The sequence below is a fragment of the Hippopotamus amphibius genome, unplaced genomic scaffold (assembly GCF_030028045.1).
Source record: "Hippopotamus amphibius kiboko isolate mHipAmp2 unplaced genomic scaffold, mHipAmp2.hap2 scaffold_175, whole genome shotgun sequence".
Lineage (NCBI taxonomy): Eukaryota > Metazoa > Chordata > Mammalia > Artiodactyla > Hippopotamidae > Hippopotamus > Hippopotamus amphibius.
Genome location: NW_026648315.1, coordinates 1 through 14,600, shown reverse-complemented (window position 1 = coordinate 14,600; position 14,600 = coordinate 1). Strand labels below are relative to the sequence as shown.

Below are 14,600 nucleotides of genomic sequence, written 5' to 3'. Positions count from 1 at the left end.
GGGGGAGTCTTTCCTTAAGCCTTTCTTCTCTGAATTTCATATTTCAGGCAACGCCTCTGGAACGGACTCACCACAGCCAGAATATTTCGCAGTGTGTGGCTCATTTTGTTGCTACCTAGAGGCCCCAGAAAATTTTGAACTATGGGCTGGCCCCTGTTGCAGCAGCCAGTACAGGGTAGTCTTTTGGAACCCTCCTTCCTAGCAAGGAGGAATGTCTGCTGTTGCCCCAAATGTATGGGCTCACATCTTGTGCACTCACATTCCATCATTAGAGCTGTATTCTAGTCCGAGAGCACATAGACGCAGTGTTTTCTTCCTTGGCCCCAGGCGGAACATCTGTAGAGATCTCCGTGCACCTAGGGCCAGAGTATGCTCCCCCAACTGAGGGGATGGTCCCTTGTTGTGTGTGCTTTATGGCTTCCCAAAACCTGTCAGTAGGGAAGGCTCATGCCCCATGCCTAGAGATGGGAGAGGCAGGCATGAGCCCATTCCTCAGGTGCTTGGAAGCAGGATGCTGCTGGTTATTTCAAGGGCTGAAGGACATGCCCTGGTCTTCAATGGGGTTGTGCCAGGACCCTGTTAGGGATCACACTGTGTTGTTGGAACCATTTCATCCAAATGGGGCCTCTGATGCGGTCTGCATGCACACACAGGACCATAGCTTCTCCTGGGGTGGACTTCCTCTCTGGAAGCCACTGGTTTGTCAGAGAGCCCCCTCCAGAGGACAAAAGTCTTCTGGGTGTCCATTCCTCCATGAACGTTTGCAGAGCCCTTGGGCATCGTGGGATCATGTCCATCGTGCGGCCCTGTTTCCCTGAAGGGGAGCGTTGGCCCGGGATTTGGGCTGAGGAGGGAGTAGCTGCCTGGCTGTTGTTTGGTGGCCTTGCAAAGGGCACAGGGGGGTACGCTGCCACAGAAGAAAGGTGTCCTGTTTGGGATTCTCTGTGCTCCCCAAGGAGGAATGCTTGACGTGGCACCCCATCCACCGGAGCACATGGCGGGTCCTGAAAATCAACACGTTCGACCTGAATTCGAGTAAGACTGAACATGGAGGCACCATTTCCTTCCGTGGTGCCCTGGGGAACAACCACACAGCTCTCTGTGCATGTCGAGGCACTGCACGATCATTTTACTGGGCATATGGTCAGATGTGGGGTCTGCTTTAGTGAATTCCAAGAAGCGTTGTTAGGGAGGATCTGGTTCCAGGCCGGACATGATGAGTGGCAACAAGGACCCTTCATCAGGGACTTGGCAGGTAGATGCTCTTGGCTCTTGTGCGAGTTGAAGTGCGGTTACCTTGCTGGACTGGGGTTTCCCAGGTCTGTGCAAGGGATCGTGGGCCCTCAGATAGGCCAGTTGTTTTGGACAGGGCCTTTCATGGGTACAGCATACAGATAGAGGCCTGAGGCATCTCCTGGGGAGGCCTTCCTCTACGGAAGCCGCTGACCACCAAGAGAGCTCCCTCCAGCTCCTGTGAGTGTCCACTGTGTGGGACCTCAAGGCCTCGTTGTCAGGGTGTTGTGCACATGGACAAGCCGAGTGCGACATTGCCCAGAACACTCTTTCCCAGACCAGGGGTGGGGACCAGAGGAATGTCTCCGTTCGGCCTGACACATGCTCCATGTTGTCCCGCAAAGCAACCCTGGCACCAGGCCTTGTGCCACTTGAAGGATCCATGAGGCTTGTCCTTCCCTGGGGAGACATAGAGGTACCTGTTATTTCATCCATCCCTGACACTTTGAAGGTACATAGGATGGCTTTGATCCACCTGTTCACTCATCCCTTCATCTTTGTAAGTATGGAAGGAAGGAGGGAGGAAGCCAAGGACGGGGGTCAAAAGGGAGGGAGCTAGAGCGTTATGGAGGAAGGGAGGCATAAAGGAAGCTATGTAAGGAGCTGTTTGTATGGGTTTCAGCTATGTGCTCCTGTCTCTACGTGGAGGTACATTTGGGCACTGTGTTCCTGGATGTATTGCTGCAGGTATTTCTTGCAGCATCATTTGATGTAATGAACGTGTATCACACATGTCCCCCAATGCATCTAGCATGGAATTGGAGTGCTCACAGCTGTCCTTCACACCTCTTGGCAAACATCATCCCCAGGGAAAGGAAGATCATCTGTGTTTGGTCTATGTTCCCTGGGACAATCAACATGAGCCTTGGCCCAGCACCTGGATTAAACCGAATGGCACATCCCCTTCAGGCATCCTTCTTTCCAGGATGCATCTGAGATAAGCCTTTGCAGGTGGCAGGGTGCAGGTGAGTGAGGAGTGCCTCGGTTGGGTCGATGATGACAACTCATGTGGTCCTGAAGAGAGCTGATGACCAAAGACTCATGCTCAATAGGATTACGCTGAGGCCTACCGGAGGTATCGAGGGGCAGGATGGTGTTGGTTTTTGGTCCATTCCAGAGCCCTGGGTGTGGGTGTGGTGTGTGCGTGTGGGTGTTGGAGCACCCTCTCCCTCGACGAAATCCCTTGAGACTCCTCCGAGTCTAGGAGGCTTCCACGTAGCCAAGACCTGTTGCTGCCTTTGGTTTTTTATCCTGCTCCCTAGTGCCAGGGCACACATGTTCTGAGGCCATGGGGGGAGTCTTTCCTTAAGCCTTTCTTCTCTGAATTTCATATTTCAGGCAACGCCTCTGGAACGGACTCACCACAGCCAGAATGTTTCGCAGTGTGTGGCTCATTTTGTTGCTACCTAGAGGCCCCAGAAAATTTTGAACTATGGGCTGGCCCCTGTTGCAGCAGCCAGTACAGGGTAGTCTTTTGGAACCCTCCTTCCTAGCAAGGAGGAATGTCTGCTGTTGCCCCAAATGTATGGGCTCACATCTTGTGCACTCTCACATTCCATCATTAGAGCTGTATTCTAGTCCGAGAGCACATAGACGCAGTGTTTTCTTCCTTGGCCCCAGGCGGAACATCTGTAGAGATCTCCGTGCACCTAGGGCCAGAGTATGCTCCCCAACTGAGGGGATGGTCCCTTGTGGTGTGTGCTTTATGGCTTCCCAAAACCTGTCAGTAGGGAAGGCTCATGCCCCATGCCTAGAGATGGGAGAGGCAGGCATGAGCCCATCCTCAGGTGCTTGGAAGCAGGATGCTGCTGGTTATTTCAAGGGCTGAAGGACATGCCCTGGTCTTCATGGGGTTGTGCCAGGACCCTGTTAGGGATCACACTGTGTTGTTGGAACCATTTCATCCAAATGGGGCCTCTGATGCGGTCTGCATGCACACACAGGACCATAGCTTCTCCTGGGGTGGACTTCCTCTCTGGAAGCCACTGGTTTGTCAGAGAGCCCCCTCCAGAGGACAAAAGTCTTCTGGTGTCCATTCCTCCATGAACGTTTGCAGAGCCCTTGGGCATCGTGGGATCATGTCCATCGTGCGGCCCTGTTTCCCTGAAGGGGAGCGTTGGCCCCGGGATTTGGGCTGAGGAGGGAGTAGCTGCCTGGCTGTTGTTTGGTGGCCTTGCAAAGGGCACAGGGGGGTACGCTGCCACAGAAGAAAGGTGTCCTGTTTGGGATTCTCTGTGCTCCCCAAGGAGGAATGCTTGACGTGGCACCCCATCCACCGGAGCACATGGCGGGTCCTGAAAATCAACACGTTCGACCTGAATTCGAGTAAGACTGAACATGGAGGCACCATTTCCTTCCGTGGTGCCCTGGGGAACAACCACACAGCTCTCTGTGCATGTCGAGGCACTGCACGATCATTTACTGGGCATATGGTCAGATGTGGGGTCTGCTTTAGTGAATTCCAAGAAGCGTTGTTAGGGAGGATCTGGTTCCAGGCCGGGACATGATGAGTGGCAACAAGGACCCTTCATCAGGGACTTGGCAGGTAGATGCTCTTGGCTCTTGTGCGAGCTGAAGGGTGGTTACCTTGCTGGACTGGGGTTTCCAAGTCTCTGCAAGGGATCGTGGGCCCTCAGATAGGCCAGTTGTTTTGGACAGGGCCTTTCATGGGTACAGCATACAAATATAGGCCTGAATCATCTCCTGGGGAGGCCTTCCTCTATGGAAGCCGCTGACCACCAAGAGAGCTCCATCCAGCTCCTGTGAGTGTCTACTGTGTGGGACCTCAAGGCCTCGTTGTAAGGGGTGTTGTGCACATGGACAAGCCGAGTGCGACTTTACCCAGAACACTCTTTCCAGACCAGGGTGGGGACCAGAGGAATGTCTCCGTTCACCCTGACACATCCTCCATGTTGTCCCCACAAAGCAACCCTGGCACCAGCCCTTGTGACACTTGGAGGGATCCATGAGGCGTGTCCTTCCCAGGGGAGACATAGAGGTACTGGTTATTTCATCCATCCCTGACAGTTTGAAGGTACATAGGATGGCTTTGATCCACCTGTTCACTCATCCCTTCATCTTTGTAAGTATGGAAGGAAGGAGGGAGGAAGCCAAGGACGGGGGTCAAAAGGAGGGAGCTAGAGCATTATGGAGGAAGGGAGGCATAAAGGAATCTATGTAAGGAGCTGTTTGTATGGGTTTCAGCTATGTGCTCCTGTCTCTACGTGGAGGTACATTTGGGCACTGTGTCCTGGATGTATTGCTGCAGGTATTTCTTGCAGCATCATTTGATGTATGAACGTGTATCACACATGTCCCCCAATGCATCTAGCATGGAATTGGAGTGCTCACAGCTGTCCTTCTCACCTTTTGGCAAACATCGTCCCCAGGGGAAAGGAAGATCATCTGTGTTTGGTCTATGTTCCCTGGGGCAATCAACATGAGCCTTGGCCCAGCACCTGGATTAAACCGAATGGCACATCCCTTCAGCATCCTTCTTTCCAGGATGCATCTGAGATAAGCCTTTGCAGGTGGCAGGGTGCAGGTGAGTGAGGAGTGCCTCGGTTGGGTCGATGATGACAACTCATGTGGTCCTGAGAGAGCTGATGACCAAAAGACTCATGCTCAATAGGATTACGCTGAGGCCTACCAGAGGTATCGAGGGGCAGGATGGTGGTGGGTTGTTGGTCCATTCCAGAGCCCTGGGTGTGGGTGTGGGTGTGCGGTGTGGGTGTTGGAGCACCCTCTCCCTCGACGAAATCCCTTGAGACTCCTCCGAGTCTAGGAGGCTTCCACGTAGCCAAGACCTGTTGCTGCCTTTGGTTTTTAATCCTGCTCCCTAGTGCCAGGGCACACATGTTCTGAGGCCATGGGGGGAGTCTTTCTTAAGCCTTTCTTCTCTGAATTTCATATTTCAGGCAACGCCTCTGGAACGGACTCACCACAGCCAGAATGTTTCGCAGTGTGTGGCTCATTTTGTTGCTACCTAGAGGCCCCAGAAAATTTTGAACTATGGGCTGGCCCCTGTTGCAGCAGCCAGTACAGGGTAGTCTTTTGGAACCCTCCTTCCTAGCAAGGAGGAATGTCTGCTGTTGCCCCAAATGTATGGGCTCACATCTTGTGCACTCACATTCCATCATTAGAGCTGTATTCTAGTCCGAGAGCACATAGACGCAGTGTTTTCTTCCTTGGCCCCAGGCGGAACATCTGTAGAGATCTCCGTGCACCTAGGGCCAGAGTATGCTCCCCAACTGAGGGGATGGTCCCTTGTGGTGTGTGCTTTATGGCTTCCCAAAACCTGTCAGTAGGGAAGGCTCATGCCCATGCCTAGAGATGGGAGAGGCAGGCATGAGCCCATCCTCAGGTGCTTGGAAGCAGGATGCTGCTGGTTATTTCAAGGGCTGAAGGACATGCCCTGGTCTTCAATGGGGTTGTGCCAGGACCCTGTTAGGGATCACACTGTGTTGTTGGAACCATTTCATCCAAATGGGGCCTCTGATGCGGTCTGCATGCACACACAGGACCATAGCTTCTCCTGGGGTGGACTTCCTCTCTGGAAGCCACTGGTTTGTCAGAGAGCCCCCTCCAGAGGACAAAAGTCTTCTGGGTGTCCATTCCTCCATGAACGTTTGCAGAGCCCTTGGGCATCGGTGGGATCATGTCCATCGTGCGGCCCCGTTTCCTGAAGGGGAGCGTTGGCCCCGGGATTTGGGCTGAGGAGTGGGAGTAGCTGCCTGGCTGTTGTTTGGTGGCCTTGCAAAGGTCACAGGGGGGTACGCTGCCACAGAAGAAAGGTGTCCTGTTTGGGATTCTCTGTGCTCCCAAGGAGGAATGCTTGACGTGGCACCCAATCCACCGGAGCACATGGCGGGTCCTGAAAATCAACTCGTTCGACCTGAATTCGAGTAAGACTGAACATGGAGGCACCATTTCCTTCCGTGGTGCCCTGGGGAACAACCACACAGCTCTCTTTGCATGTCGAGGCACTGCACGATCATTTACTGGGCATATGGTCAGATGTGGGGGTCTGCTTTAGTGAATTCCAAGAAGCGTTGTTAGGGAGGATCTGGTTCCAGGCCGGGACATGATGAGTGGTAACAAGGACCCTTCATCAGGGACTTGGCAGGTAGATGCTCTTGGCTCTTGTGCGAGCTGAAGGGCGGTTACCTTGCTGGACTGGGGTTTCCCAGGTCTCTGCAAGGGATCGTGGGCTCTCAGATAGGCCAGTTGTTTTGGACAGGGCCTTTCATGGGTACAGCATACAGATAGAGGCCTGAGGCATCTCCTGGGGAGGCCTTCCTCTACGGAAGCCGCTGACCACCAAGAGAGCTCCCTCCAGCTCCTGTGAGTGTCCACTGTGTGGGACCTCAAGGCCTCGTTGTCAGGGGTGTTGTGCACATGGGCAAGCCGAGTGTCGACATTGCCCAGAACACTCTTTCCCAGACCAGGGTGGGGACCAGAGGAATGTCTCCGTTCGGCTGACACATGCTCCATGTTGTCCCCGCAAAGCAACCCTGGCACCAGGCCTTGTGCCACTTGAAGGATCCATGAGGCTTGTCCTTCCCTGGGGAGACATAGAGGTACCTGTTATTTCATCCATCCCTGACACTTTGAAAGGTACATAGGATGGCTTTGATCACCTGTTCACTCATCCCTTCATCTTTGTAAGTATGGAAGGAAGGAGGGAGGGAAGCCAAGGACGGGGGTCAAAAGGGAGGGAGCTAGAGCGTTATGGAGGAAGGGAGGGCATAAAGGAATCTATGTAAGGAGCTGTTTGTATGGGGTTTCAGCTATGTGCTCCTGTCTCTACGTGGAGGTACATTTGGGCACTGTGTTCCTGGATGTATTGCTGCAGTTATTTCTTGCAGCATCATTTGATGTATGAACGTGTATCACACATGTCCCCCAATGCATCTAGCATGGATGGAGTGCTCACAGCTGTCCTTCACACCTCTTGGCAAACATCATCCCCAGGGAAAGGAAGATCATCTGTGTTTGGTCTATGTTCCCTGGGACAATCAACATGAGCCTTGGCCCAGCACCTGGATTAAACCGAATGGCACATCCCTTCAGGCATCCTTCTTTCCAGGATGCATCTGAGATAAGCCTTTGCAGGTGGCAGGGTGCAGGTGAGTGAGGAGTGCCTCGGTTGGGTCGATGATGACAACTCATGTGGTCCTGAAGAGAGCTGATGACCAAAGACTCATGCTCAATAGGATTACGCTGAGGCCTACCGGAGGTATCGAGGGGCAGGATGGTGTGGGTGTTTTGGTCCATTCCAGAGCCCTGGGTGTGGGTGTGGGTGTGCGTGTGGGTGTTGGAGCACCCTCTCCCTCGACGAAATCCCTTGAGACTCCTCCGAGTCTAGGAGGCTTCCACGTAGCCAAGACCTGTTGCTGCCTTTGGTTTTTTATCCTGCTCCTAGTGCCAGGGCACACATGTTCTGAGGCCATGGGGGGAGTCTTTCCTTAAGCCTTTCTTCTCTGAATTTCATATTTCAGGCAACGCCTCTGGAACGGACTCACCACAGCCAGAATGTTTCGCAGTGTGTGGCTCATTTTGTTGCTACCTAGAGGCCCCAGAAAATTTTGAACTATGGGCTGGCCCCTGTTGCAGCAGCCAGTACAGGGTAGTCTTTTGGAACCCTCCTTCCTAGCAAGGAGGAATGTCTGCTGTTGCCCCAAATGTATGGGCTCACATCTTGTGCACTCACATTCCATCATTAGAGCTGTATTCTAGTCCGAGAGCACATAGACGCAGTGTTTTCTTCCTTGGCCCCAGGCGGAACATCTGTAGAGATCTCCGTGCACCTAGGGCCAGAGTATGCTCCCCAACTGAGGGGATGGTCCCTTGTGGTGTGTGCTTTATGGCTTCCAAAACCTGTCAGTAGGGAAGGCTCATGCCCCATGCCTAGAGATGGGAGAGGCAGGCATGAGCCGCATCCTCAGGTGCTTGGAAGCAGGATGCTGCTGGTTATTTCAAGGGCTGAAGGACATGCCCTGGTCTTCAATGGGGTGTGCCAGGACCCTGTTAGGGATCACACTGTGTTGTTGGAACCATTTCATCCAAATGGGGCCTCTGATGCGGTCCTGCATTGCACACACAGGACCATAGCTTCTCCTGGGGTGGACTTCCTCTCTGGAAGCCACTGGTTTGTCAGAGAGGCCCCTCCAGAGGACAAAAGTCTTCTGGGTGTCCATTCCTCCATGAACGTTTGCAGAGCCCTTGGGCATCGTGGGATCATGTCCATCGTGCGCCCTGTTTCCCTGAAGGGGAGCGTTGGCCCCTGGGATTTGGGCTGAGGAGCGGAGTAGCTGCCTGGCTGATGTTTGGTGGCCTTGCAAAGGGCACAGGGGGTACGCTGCCACAGAAGAAAGGTGTCCTGTTTGGGATTCTCTGTGCTCCCCAAGGAGGAATGCTTGACGTGGCACCCATCCACCGGAGCACATGGCGGGTCCTGAAAATCAACACGTTCGACCTGAATTCGAGTAAGACTGAACATGGAGGCACCATTTCCTTCCGTGGTGCCCTGGGGAACAACCACACAGCTCTCTGTGCATGTCGAGGCACTGCACGATCATTTACTGGGCATATGGTCAGATGTGGGGTCTGCTTTAGTGAATTCCAAGAAGCGTTGTTAGGGAGGATCTGGTTCCAGGCCGGGACATGATGAGTGGCAACAAGGACCCTTCATCAGGGACTTGGCAGGTAGATGCTCTTGGCTCTTGTGCGAGCTGAAGGGTGGTTACCTTTGCTGGACTGGGGTTTCCAAGTCTCTGCAAGTGATCGTGGGCCCTCAGATAGGCCAGTTGTTTTGGACAGGGCCTTTCATGGTACAGCATACAAATATAGGGCCTGAGGCATCTCCTGGGGAGGCCTTCCTCTATGGAAGCCGCTGACCACCAAGAGAGCTCCATCCAGCTCCTGTGAGTGTCTACTGTGTGGGACCTCAAGGCCTCGTTGTAAGGGTGTTGTGCACATGGACAAGCCGAGTGCGACTTTACCCAGAACACTCTTTCCAGACCAGGGTGGGGACCAGAGGAATGTCTCCGTTCACCCTGACACATCCTCCATGTTGTCCCCACAAAGCAACCCCTGGCACAGCCCTTGTGACACTTGGAGGATCCATGAGGCGTGTCCTTCCAGGGGAGACATAGAGGTACTGGTTATTTCATCCATCCCTGACAGTTGAAGGTACATAGGATGGCTTTGATCCACCTGTTCACTCATCCCTTCATCTTTGTAAGTATGGAAGGAAGGAGGGAGGAAGCCAAGGACGGGGGTCAAAAGGGAGGGAGCTAGAAGCATTATGGAGGAAGGAGGCATAAAGGAATCTATGTAAGGAGCTGTTTGTATGGGTTTCAGCTATGTGCTCCTGTCTCTACGTGGAGGTACATTTGGGCACTGTGTTCCTGGATGTATTGCTGCAGGTATTTCTTGCAGCATCATTTGATGTATGAACGTGTACACACATGTCCCCCAATGCATCTAGCATGGAATTGGAGTGCTCACAGCTGTCCTTCTCACCTTTGGCAAACATCGTCCCCAGGGAAAGGAAGATCATCTGTGTTTGGTCTATGTTCCCTGGGGCAATCAACATGAGCCTTGGCCCAGCACCTGGATTAAACCGAATGGCAACATCCCTTTCAGGCATCCTTCTTTCCAGGATGCATCTGAGATAAGCCTTTGCAGGTGGCAGGGTGCAGGTGAGGTGAGGAGTGCCTCGGTTGGGTCGATGATGACAACTCATGTGGTCCTGAAGAGAGCTGATGACCAAAGACTCATGCTCAATAGGATTACGCTGAGGCCTACCGGAGGTATCGAGGGGCAGGATGGTGAGGGTTTTTTGGTCCATTCCAGAGCCCTGGGTGTGGGTGTGGGTGTGCGTGTGGGTGTTGGAGCACCCCTCTCCCTCGACGAAATCCCTTGAGACTCCTCCGAGTCTAGGAGGCTTCCACGTAGCCAAGACCTGTTGCTGCCTTTGGTTTTTTATCCTGCTCCCTAGTGCCAGGGCACACATGTTCTGAGGCCATGGGGGGAGTCTTTCCTTAAGCCTTTCTTCTCTGAATTTCATATTTCAGGCAACGCCTCTGGAACGGACTCACCACAGCCAGAATGTTTCGCAGTGTGTGGCTCATTTTGTTGCTACCTAGAGGCCCCAGAAAATTTTGAACTATGGGCTGGCCCCTGTTGCAGCAGCCAGTACAGGGTAGTCTTTTGGAACCCTCCTTCCTAGCAAGGAGGAATGTCTGCTGTTGCCCCAAATGTATGGGCTCACATCTTGTGCACTCACATTCCATCATTAGAGCTGTATTCTAGTCCGAGAGCACATAGGACGCAGTGTTTTCTTCCTTGGCCCCAGGCGGAACATCTGTAGAGATCTCCGTGCACCTAGGGCCAGAGTATGCTCCCCAACTGAGGGGATGGTCCCTTGTGGTGTGTGCTTTATGGCTTCCCAAAAACCTGTCAGTAGGGAAGGCTCATGCCCCATGCCTAGAGATGGAGAGGCAGGCATGAGCCCATCCTCAGGTGCTTGGAAGCAGGATGCTGCTGGTTATTTCAAGGGCTGAAGGACATGCCCTGGTCTTCAATGGGGTTGTGCCAGGACCCTGTTAGGGATCACACTGTGTTGTTGGAACCATTTCATCCAAATGGGGCCTCTGATGCGGTCTGCATGCACACACAGGACCATAGCTTCTCCTGGGGTGGACTTCCTCTCTGGAAGCCACTGGTTTGTCAGAGAGCCCCCTCCAGAGGACAAAAGTCTTCTGGGTGTCCATTCCTCCATGAACGTTTGCAGAGCCCTTGGGCATCGTGGGATCATGTCCATCGTGCGGCCCCTGTTTCCCTGAAGGGGAGCGTTGGCCCCGGGATTTGGGCTGAGGAGGGGAGTAGCTGCCTGGCTGATGTTTGGTGGCCTTGCAAAGGGCACAGGGGGGTACGCTGCCACAGAAGAAAGGTGTCCTGTTTGGGATTCTCTGTGCTCCCCAAGGAGGAATGCTTGACGTGGAACCCCATCCACCGGAAGCACATGGCGGGTCCTGAAAATCAACACGTTCGACCTGAATTCGAGTAAGACTGAACATGGAGGCACCATTTCCTTCCGTGGTGCCCTGGGGAAACAACCACACAGCTCTCTGTGCATGTCGAGGCACTGCACGATCATTTACTGGGGCATATGGTCAGATGTGGGGTCTGCTTTAGTGAATTCCAAGAAGCGTTGTTAGGGAGGATCTGGTTCCAGGCCGGGACATGATGAGTGGCAACAAGGACCCTTCATCAGGGACTTGGCAGGTAGATGCTCTTGGCTCTTGTGCGAGCTGAAGGGTGGTTACCTTGCTGGACTGGGGTTTCCCAAGTCTCTGCAAGTGATCGTGGGCCCTCAGATAGGCCAGTTTGTTTGGACAGGGCCTTTCATGGGTACAGCATACAAATATAGCCTGAGGCATCTCCTGGGGAGGCCTTCCTCTATGGAAGCCGCTGACCACCAAGAGAGCTCCATCCAGCTCCTGTGAGTGTCTACTGTGTGGGACCTCAAGGCCTCGTTGTAAGGTGTTGTGCACATGGACAAGCCGAGTGCGACTTTACCCAGAACACTCTTTCCCAGACCAGGGTGGGGACCAGAGGAATGTCTCCGTTCACCTGACACATCCTCCATGTTGTCCCCACAAAGCAACCCTGGCACCAGCCCTTGTGACACTTGGAGGATCCATGAGGCGTGTCCTTCCCAGGGGAGACATAGAGGTACTGTTATTTCATCCATCCCTGACAGTTTGAAGGTACATAGGATGGCTTTGATCACCTGTTCACTCATCCCTTCATCTTTGTAAGTATGGAAGGAAGGAGGGAGGAAGCCAAGGACGGGGTCAAAAGGGAGGGAGCTAGAGCATTATGGAGGAAGGAGGCATAAAGGAATCTATGTAAGGAGCTGTTTGTATGGGTTTCAGCTATGTGCTCCTGTCTCTACGTGGAGGTACATTTGGGCACTGTGTTCCTGGATGTATTGCTGCAGGTATTTCTTGCAGCATCATTTGATGTATGAACGTGTATCACACATGTCCCCCAATGCATCTAGCATGGAATTGGAGTGCTCACAGCTGTCCTTCTCACCTTTTGGCAAACATCGTCCCCAGGAAAGGAAGATCATCTGTGTTTGGTCTATGTTCCCTGGGGCAATCAACATGAGCCTTGGCCCAGCACCTGGATTAAACCGAATGGCACATCCCTTCAGGCATCCTTTCTTTCCAGGATGCATCTGAGATAAGCCTTTGCAGGTGGCAGGGTGCAGGTGAGTGAGGAGTGCCTCGGTTGGGTCGATGATGACAACTCATGTGGTCTGAAGAGAGCTGATGACCAAAGACTCATGCTCAATAGGATTACGCTGAGGCCTACCGAGGTATCGAGGGGCAGGATGTGTGGGTTTTTGGTCCATTCCAGAGGCCCTGGGTGTGGGTGTGGGTGTGCGTGTGGGTGTTGGAGCACCCTCTCCCTCGACGAAATCCCTTGAGACTCCTCCGAGTCTAGGAGGCTTCCACGTAGCCAAGACCTGTTGCTGCCTTTGGTTTTTTATCCTGCTCCCTAGTGCCAGGGCACACATGTTCTGAGGCCATGGGGGGAGTCTTTCCTTAAGCCTTTCTTCTCTGAATTTCATATTTCAGGCAACGCCTCTGGAACGGACTCACCACAGCCAGAATGTTTCGCAGTGTGTGGCTCATTTTGTTGCTACCTAGAGGCCCCAGAAAATTTGAACTATGGGCTGGGCCCCTGTTGCAGCAGCCAGTACAGGGTAGTCTTTTGGAACCCTCCTTCCTAGCAAGGAGGAATGTCTGGCTGTTGCCCCAAATGTATGGGCTCACATCTTGTGCACTCACATTCCATCATTAGAGGCTGTATTCTAGTCCGAGAGCACATAGACGCAGTGTTTTCTTCCTTGGCCCCAGGCGAACATCTGTAGAGATCTCCGTGCACCTAGGGCCAGAGTATGCTCCCCAACTGAGGGGATGGTCCCTTGTGGGTGTGTGCTTTATGGCTTCCAAAACCTGTCAGTAGGGAAGGCTCATGCCCCATGCCTAGAGATGGGAGAGGCAGGCATGAGCCCATCCTCAGGTGCTTGGAAGCAGGATGCTGCTGGTTATTTCAAGGGCTGAAGGACATGCCTGGTCTTCAATGGGGTTGTGCCAGGACCCTGTTAGGGATCACACTGTGTTGTTGGAACCATTTCATCCAAATGGTGCCTCTGATGCGGTCTGCATGCACACACAGGACCATAGCTTCTCCTGGGGGTGGACTTCCTCTCTGGAAGCCACTGGTTTGTCAGAGAGCCCCCTCCAGAGGGACCAAAAGTCTTCTGGGTGTCCATTCCTCCATGAACGTTTGCAGAGCCCTTGGGCATCGTGGGATCATGTCCATCGTGCGGCCCTGTTTCCCTGAAGGGGAGCGTTGGCCCCGGGATTTGGGCTGAGGAGGGAGTAGCTGCCTGGCTGTTGTTTGGTGGCCTTGCAAAGGGCACAGGGGGGTACGCTGCCACAGAAGAAAGGTGTCCTGTTTGGGATTCTCTGTGCTCCCCAAGGGAGGAATGCTTGACGTGGCACCCCATCCACCGGAGCACATGGCGGGTCCTGAAAATCAACACGTTCGACCTGAATTCGAGTAAGACTGAACATGGAGGCACCATTTCCTTCCGTGGTGCCCTGGGGAACAACCACACAGCTCTCTGTGCATGTCGAGGCACTGCACGATCATTTACTGGGCATATGGTCAGATGTGGGGTCTGCTTTAGTGAATTCCAGAAGCGTTGTTAGGGAGGATCTGGTTCCAGGCCGGGACATGATGAGTGGCAACAAGGACCCTTCATCAGGGACTTGGCAGGTAGATGCTCTTGGCTCTTGTGCGAGCTGAAGGGTGGTTACCTTGCTGGACTGGGGTTTCCCAAGTCTCTGCAAGTGATCGTGGGCCCTCAGATAGGCCAGTTGTTTTGGACAGGGCCTTTCATGGTACAGCATACAAATATAGGCCTGAGGCATCTCCTGGGGAGGCCTTCCTCTATGGAAGCCGCTGACCACCAAGAGAGCTCCATCCAGCTCCTGTGAGTGTCTACTGTGTGGGACCTCAAGGCCTCGTTGTAAGGGTGTTGTGCACATGGACAAGCCGAGTGCGACTTTACCCAGAACACTCTTTCCCAGACCAGGGTGGGGACCAGAGGAATGTCTCCGTTCACCTGACACATCCTCCATGTTGTCCCCACAAAGCAACCCTGGCACCAGCCCTTGTGACACTTGGAGGATCCATGAGGCGTGTCCTTCCCAGGA

The 14,600-nt window shown here is 53.5% G+C and overlaps 5 non-coding genes across 5 annotated transcripts; all 5 read left to right on the top strand.

Moving 5' to 3' along the window:
• The first annotated feature begins 2,280 nt into the window (after positions 1-2,280).
• On the top strand, positions 2,281-2,361 carry LOC130843162 (small nucleolar RNA SNORD115). The gene has a single exon (XR_009050768.1). It is a non-coding gene; the product is annotated as a small nucleolar RNA SNORD115 (small nucleolar RNA).
• A 2,498-nt stretch (positions 2,362-4,859) lies between these two features.
• LOC130843113 (small nucleolar RNA SNORD115) lies at positions 4,860-4,940 on the top strand. Its single transcript, XR_009050720.1, has one exon. It is a non-coding gene; the product is annotated as a small nucleolar RNA SNORD115 (small nucleolar RNA).
• Positions 4,941-7,443: 2,503 nt separating this feature from the next.
• LOC130843159 (small nucleolar RNA SNORD115) lies at positions 7,444-7,524 on the top strand. Its single transcript, XR_009050766.1, has one exon. It is a non-coding gene; the product is annotated as a small nucleolar RNA SNORD115 (small nucleolar RNA).
• Positions 7,525-10,021: 2,497 nt separating this feature from the next.
• Positions 10,022-10,102, top strand: LOC130843158 (small nucleolar RNA SNORD115). The gene has a single exon (XR_009050765.1). It is a non-coding gene; the product is annotated as a small nucleolar RNA SNORD115 (small nucleolar RNA).
• Positions 10,103-12,602: 2,500 nt separating this feature from the next.
• On the top strand, positions 12,603-12,682 carry LOC130843112 (small nucleolar RNA SNORD115). The gene has a single exon (XR_009050719.1). It is a non-coding gene; the product is annotated as a small nucleolar RNA SNORD115 (small nucleolar RNA).
• Positions 12,683-14,600: the final 1,918 nt, after the last annotated feature.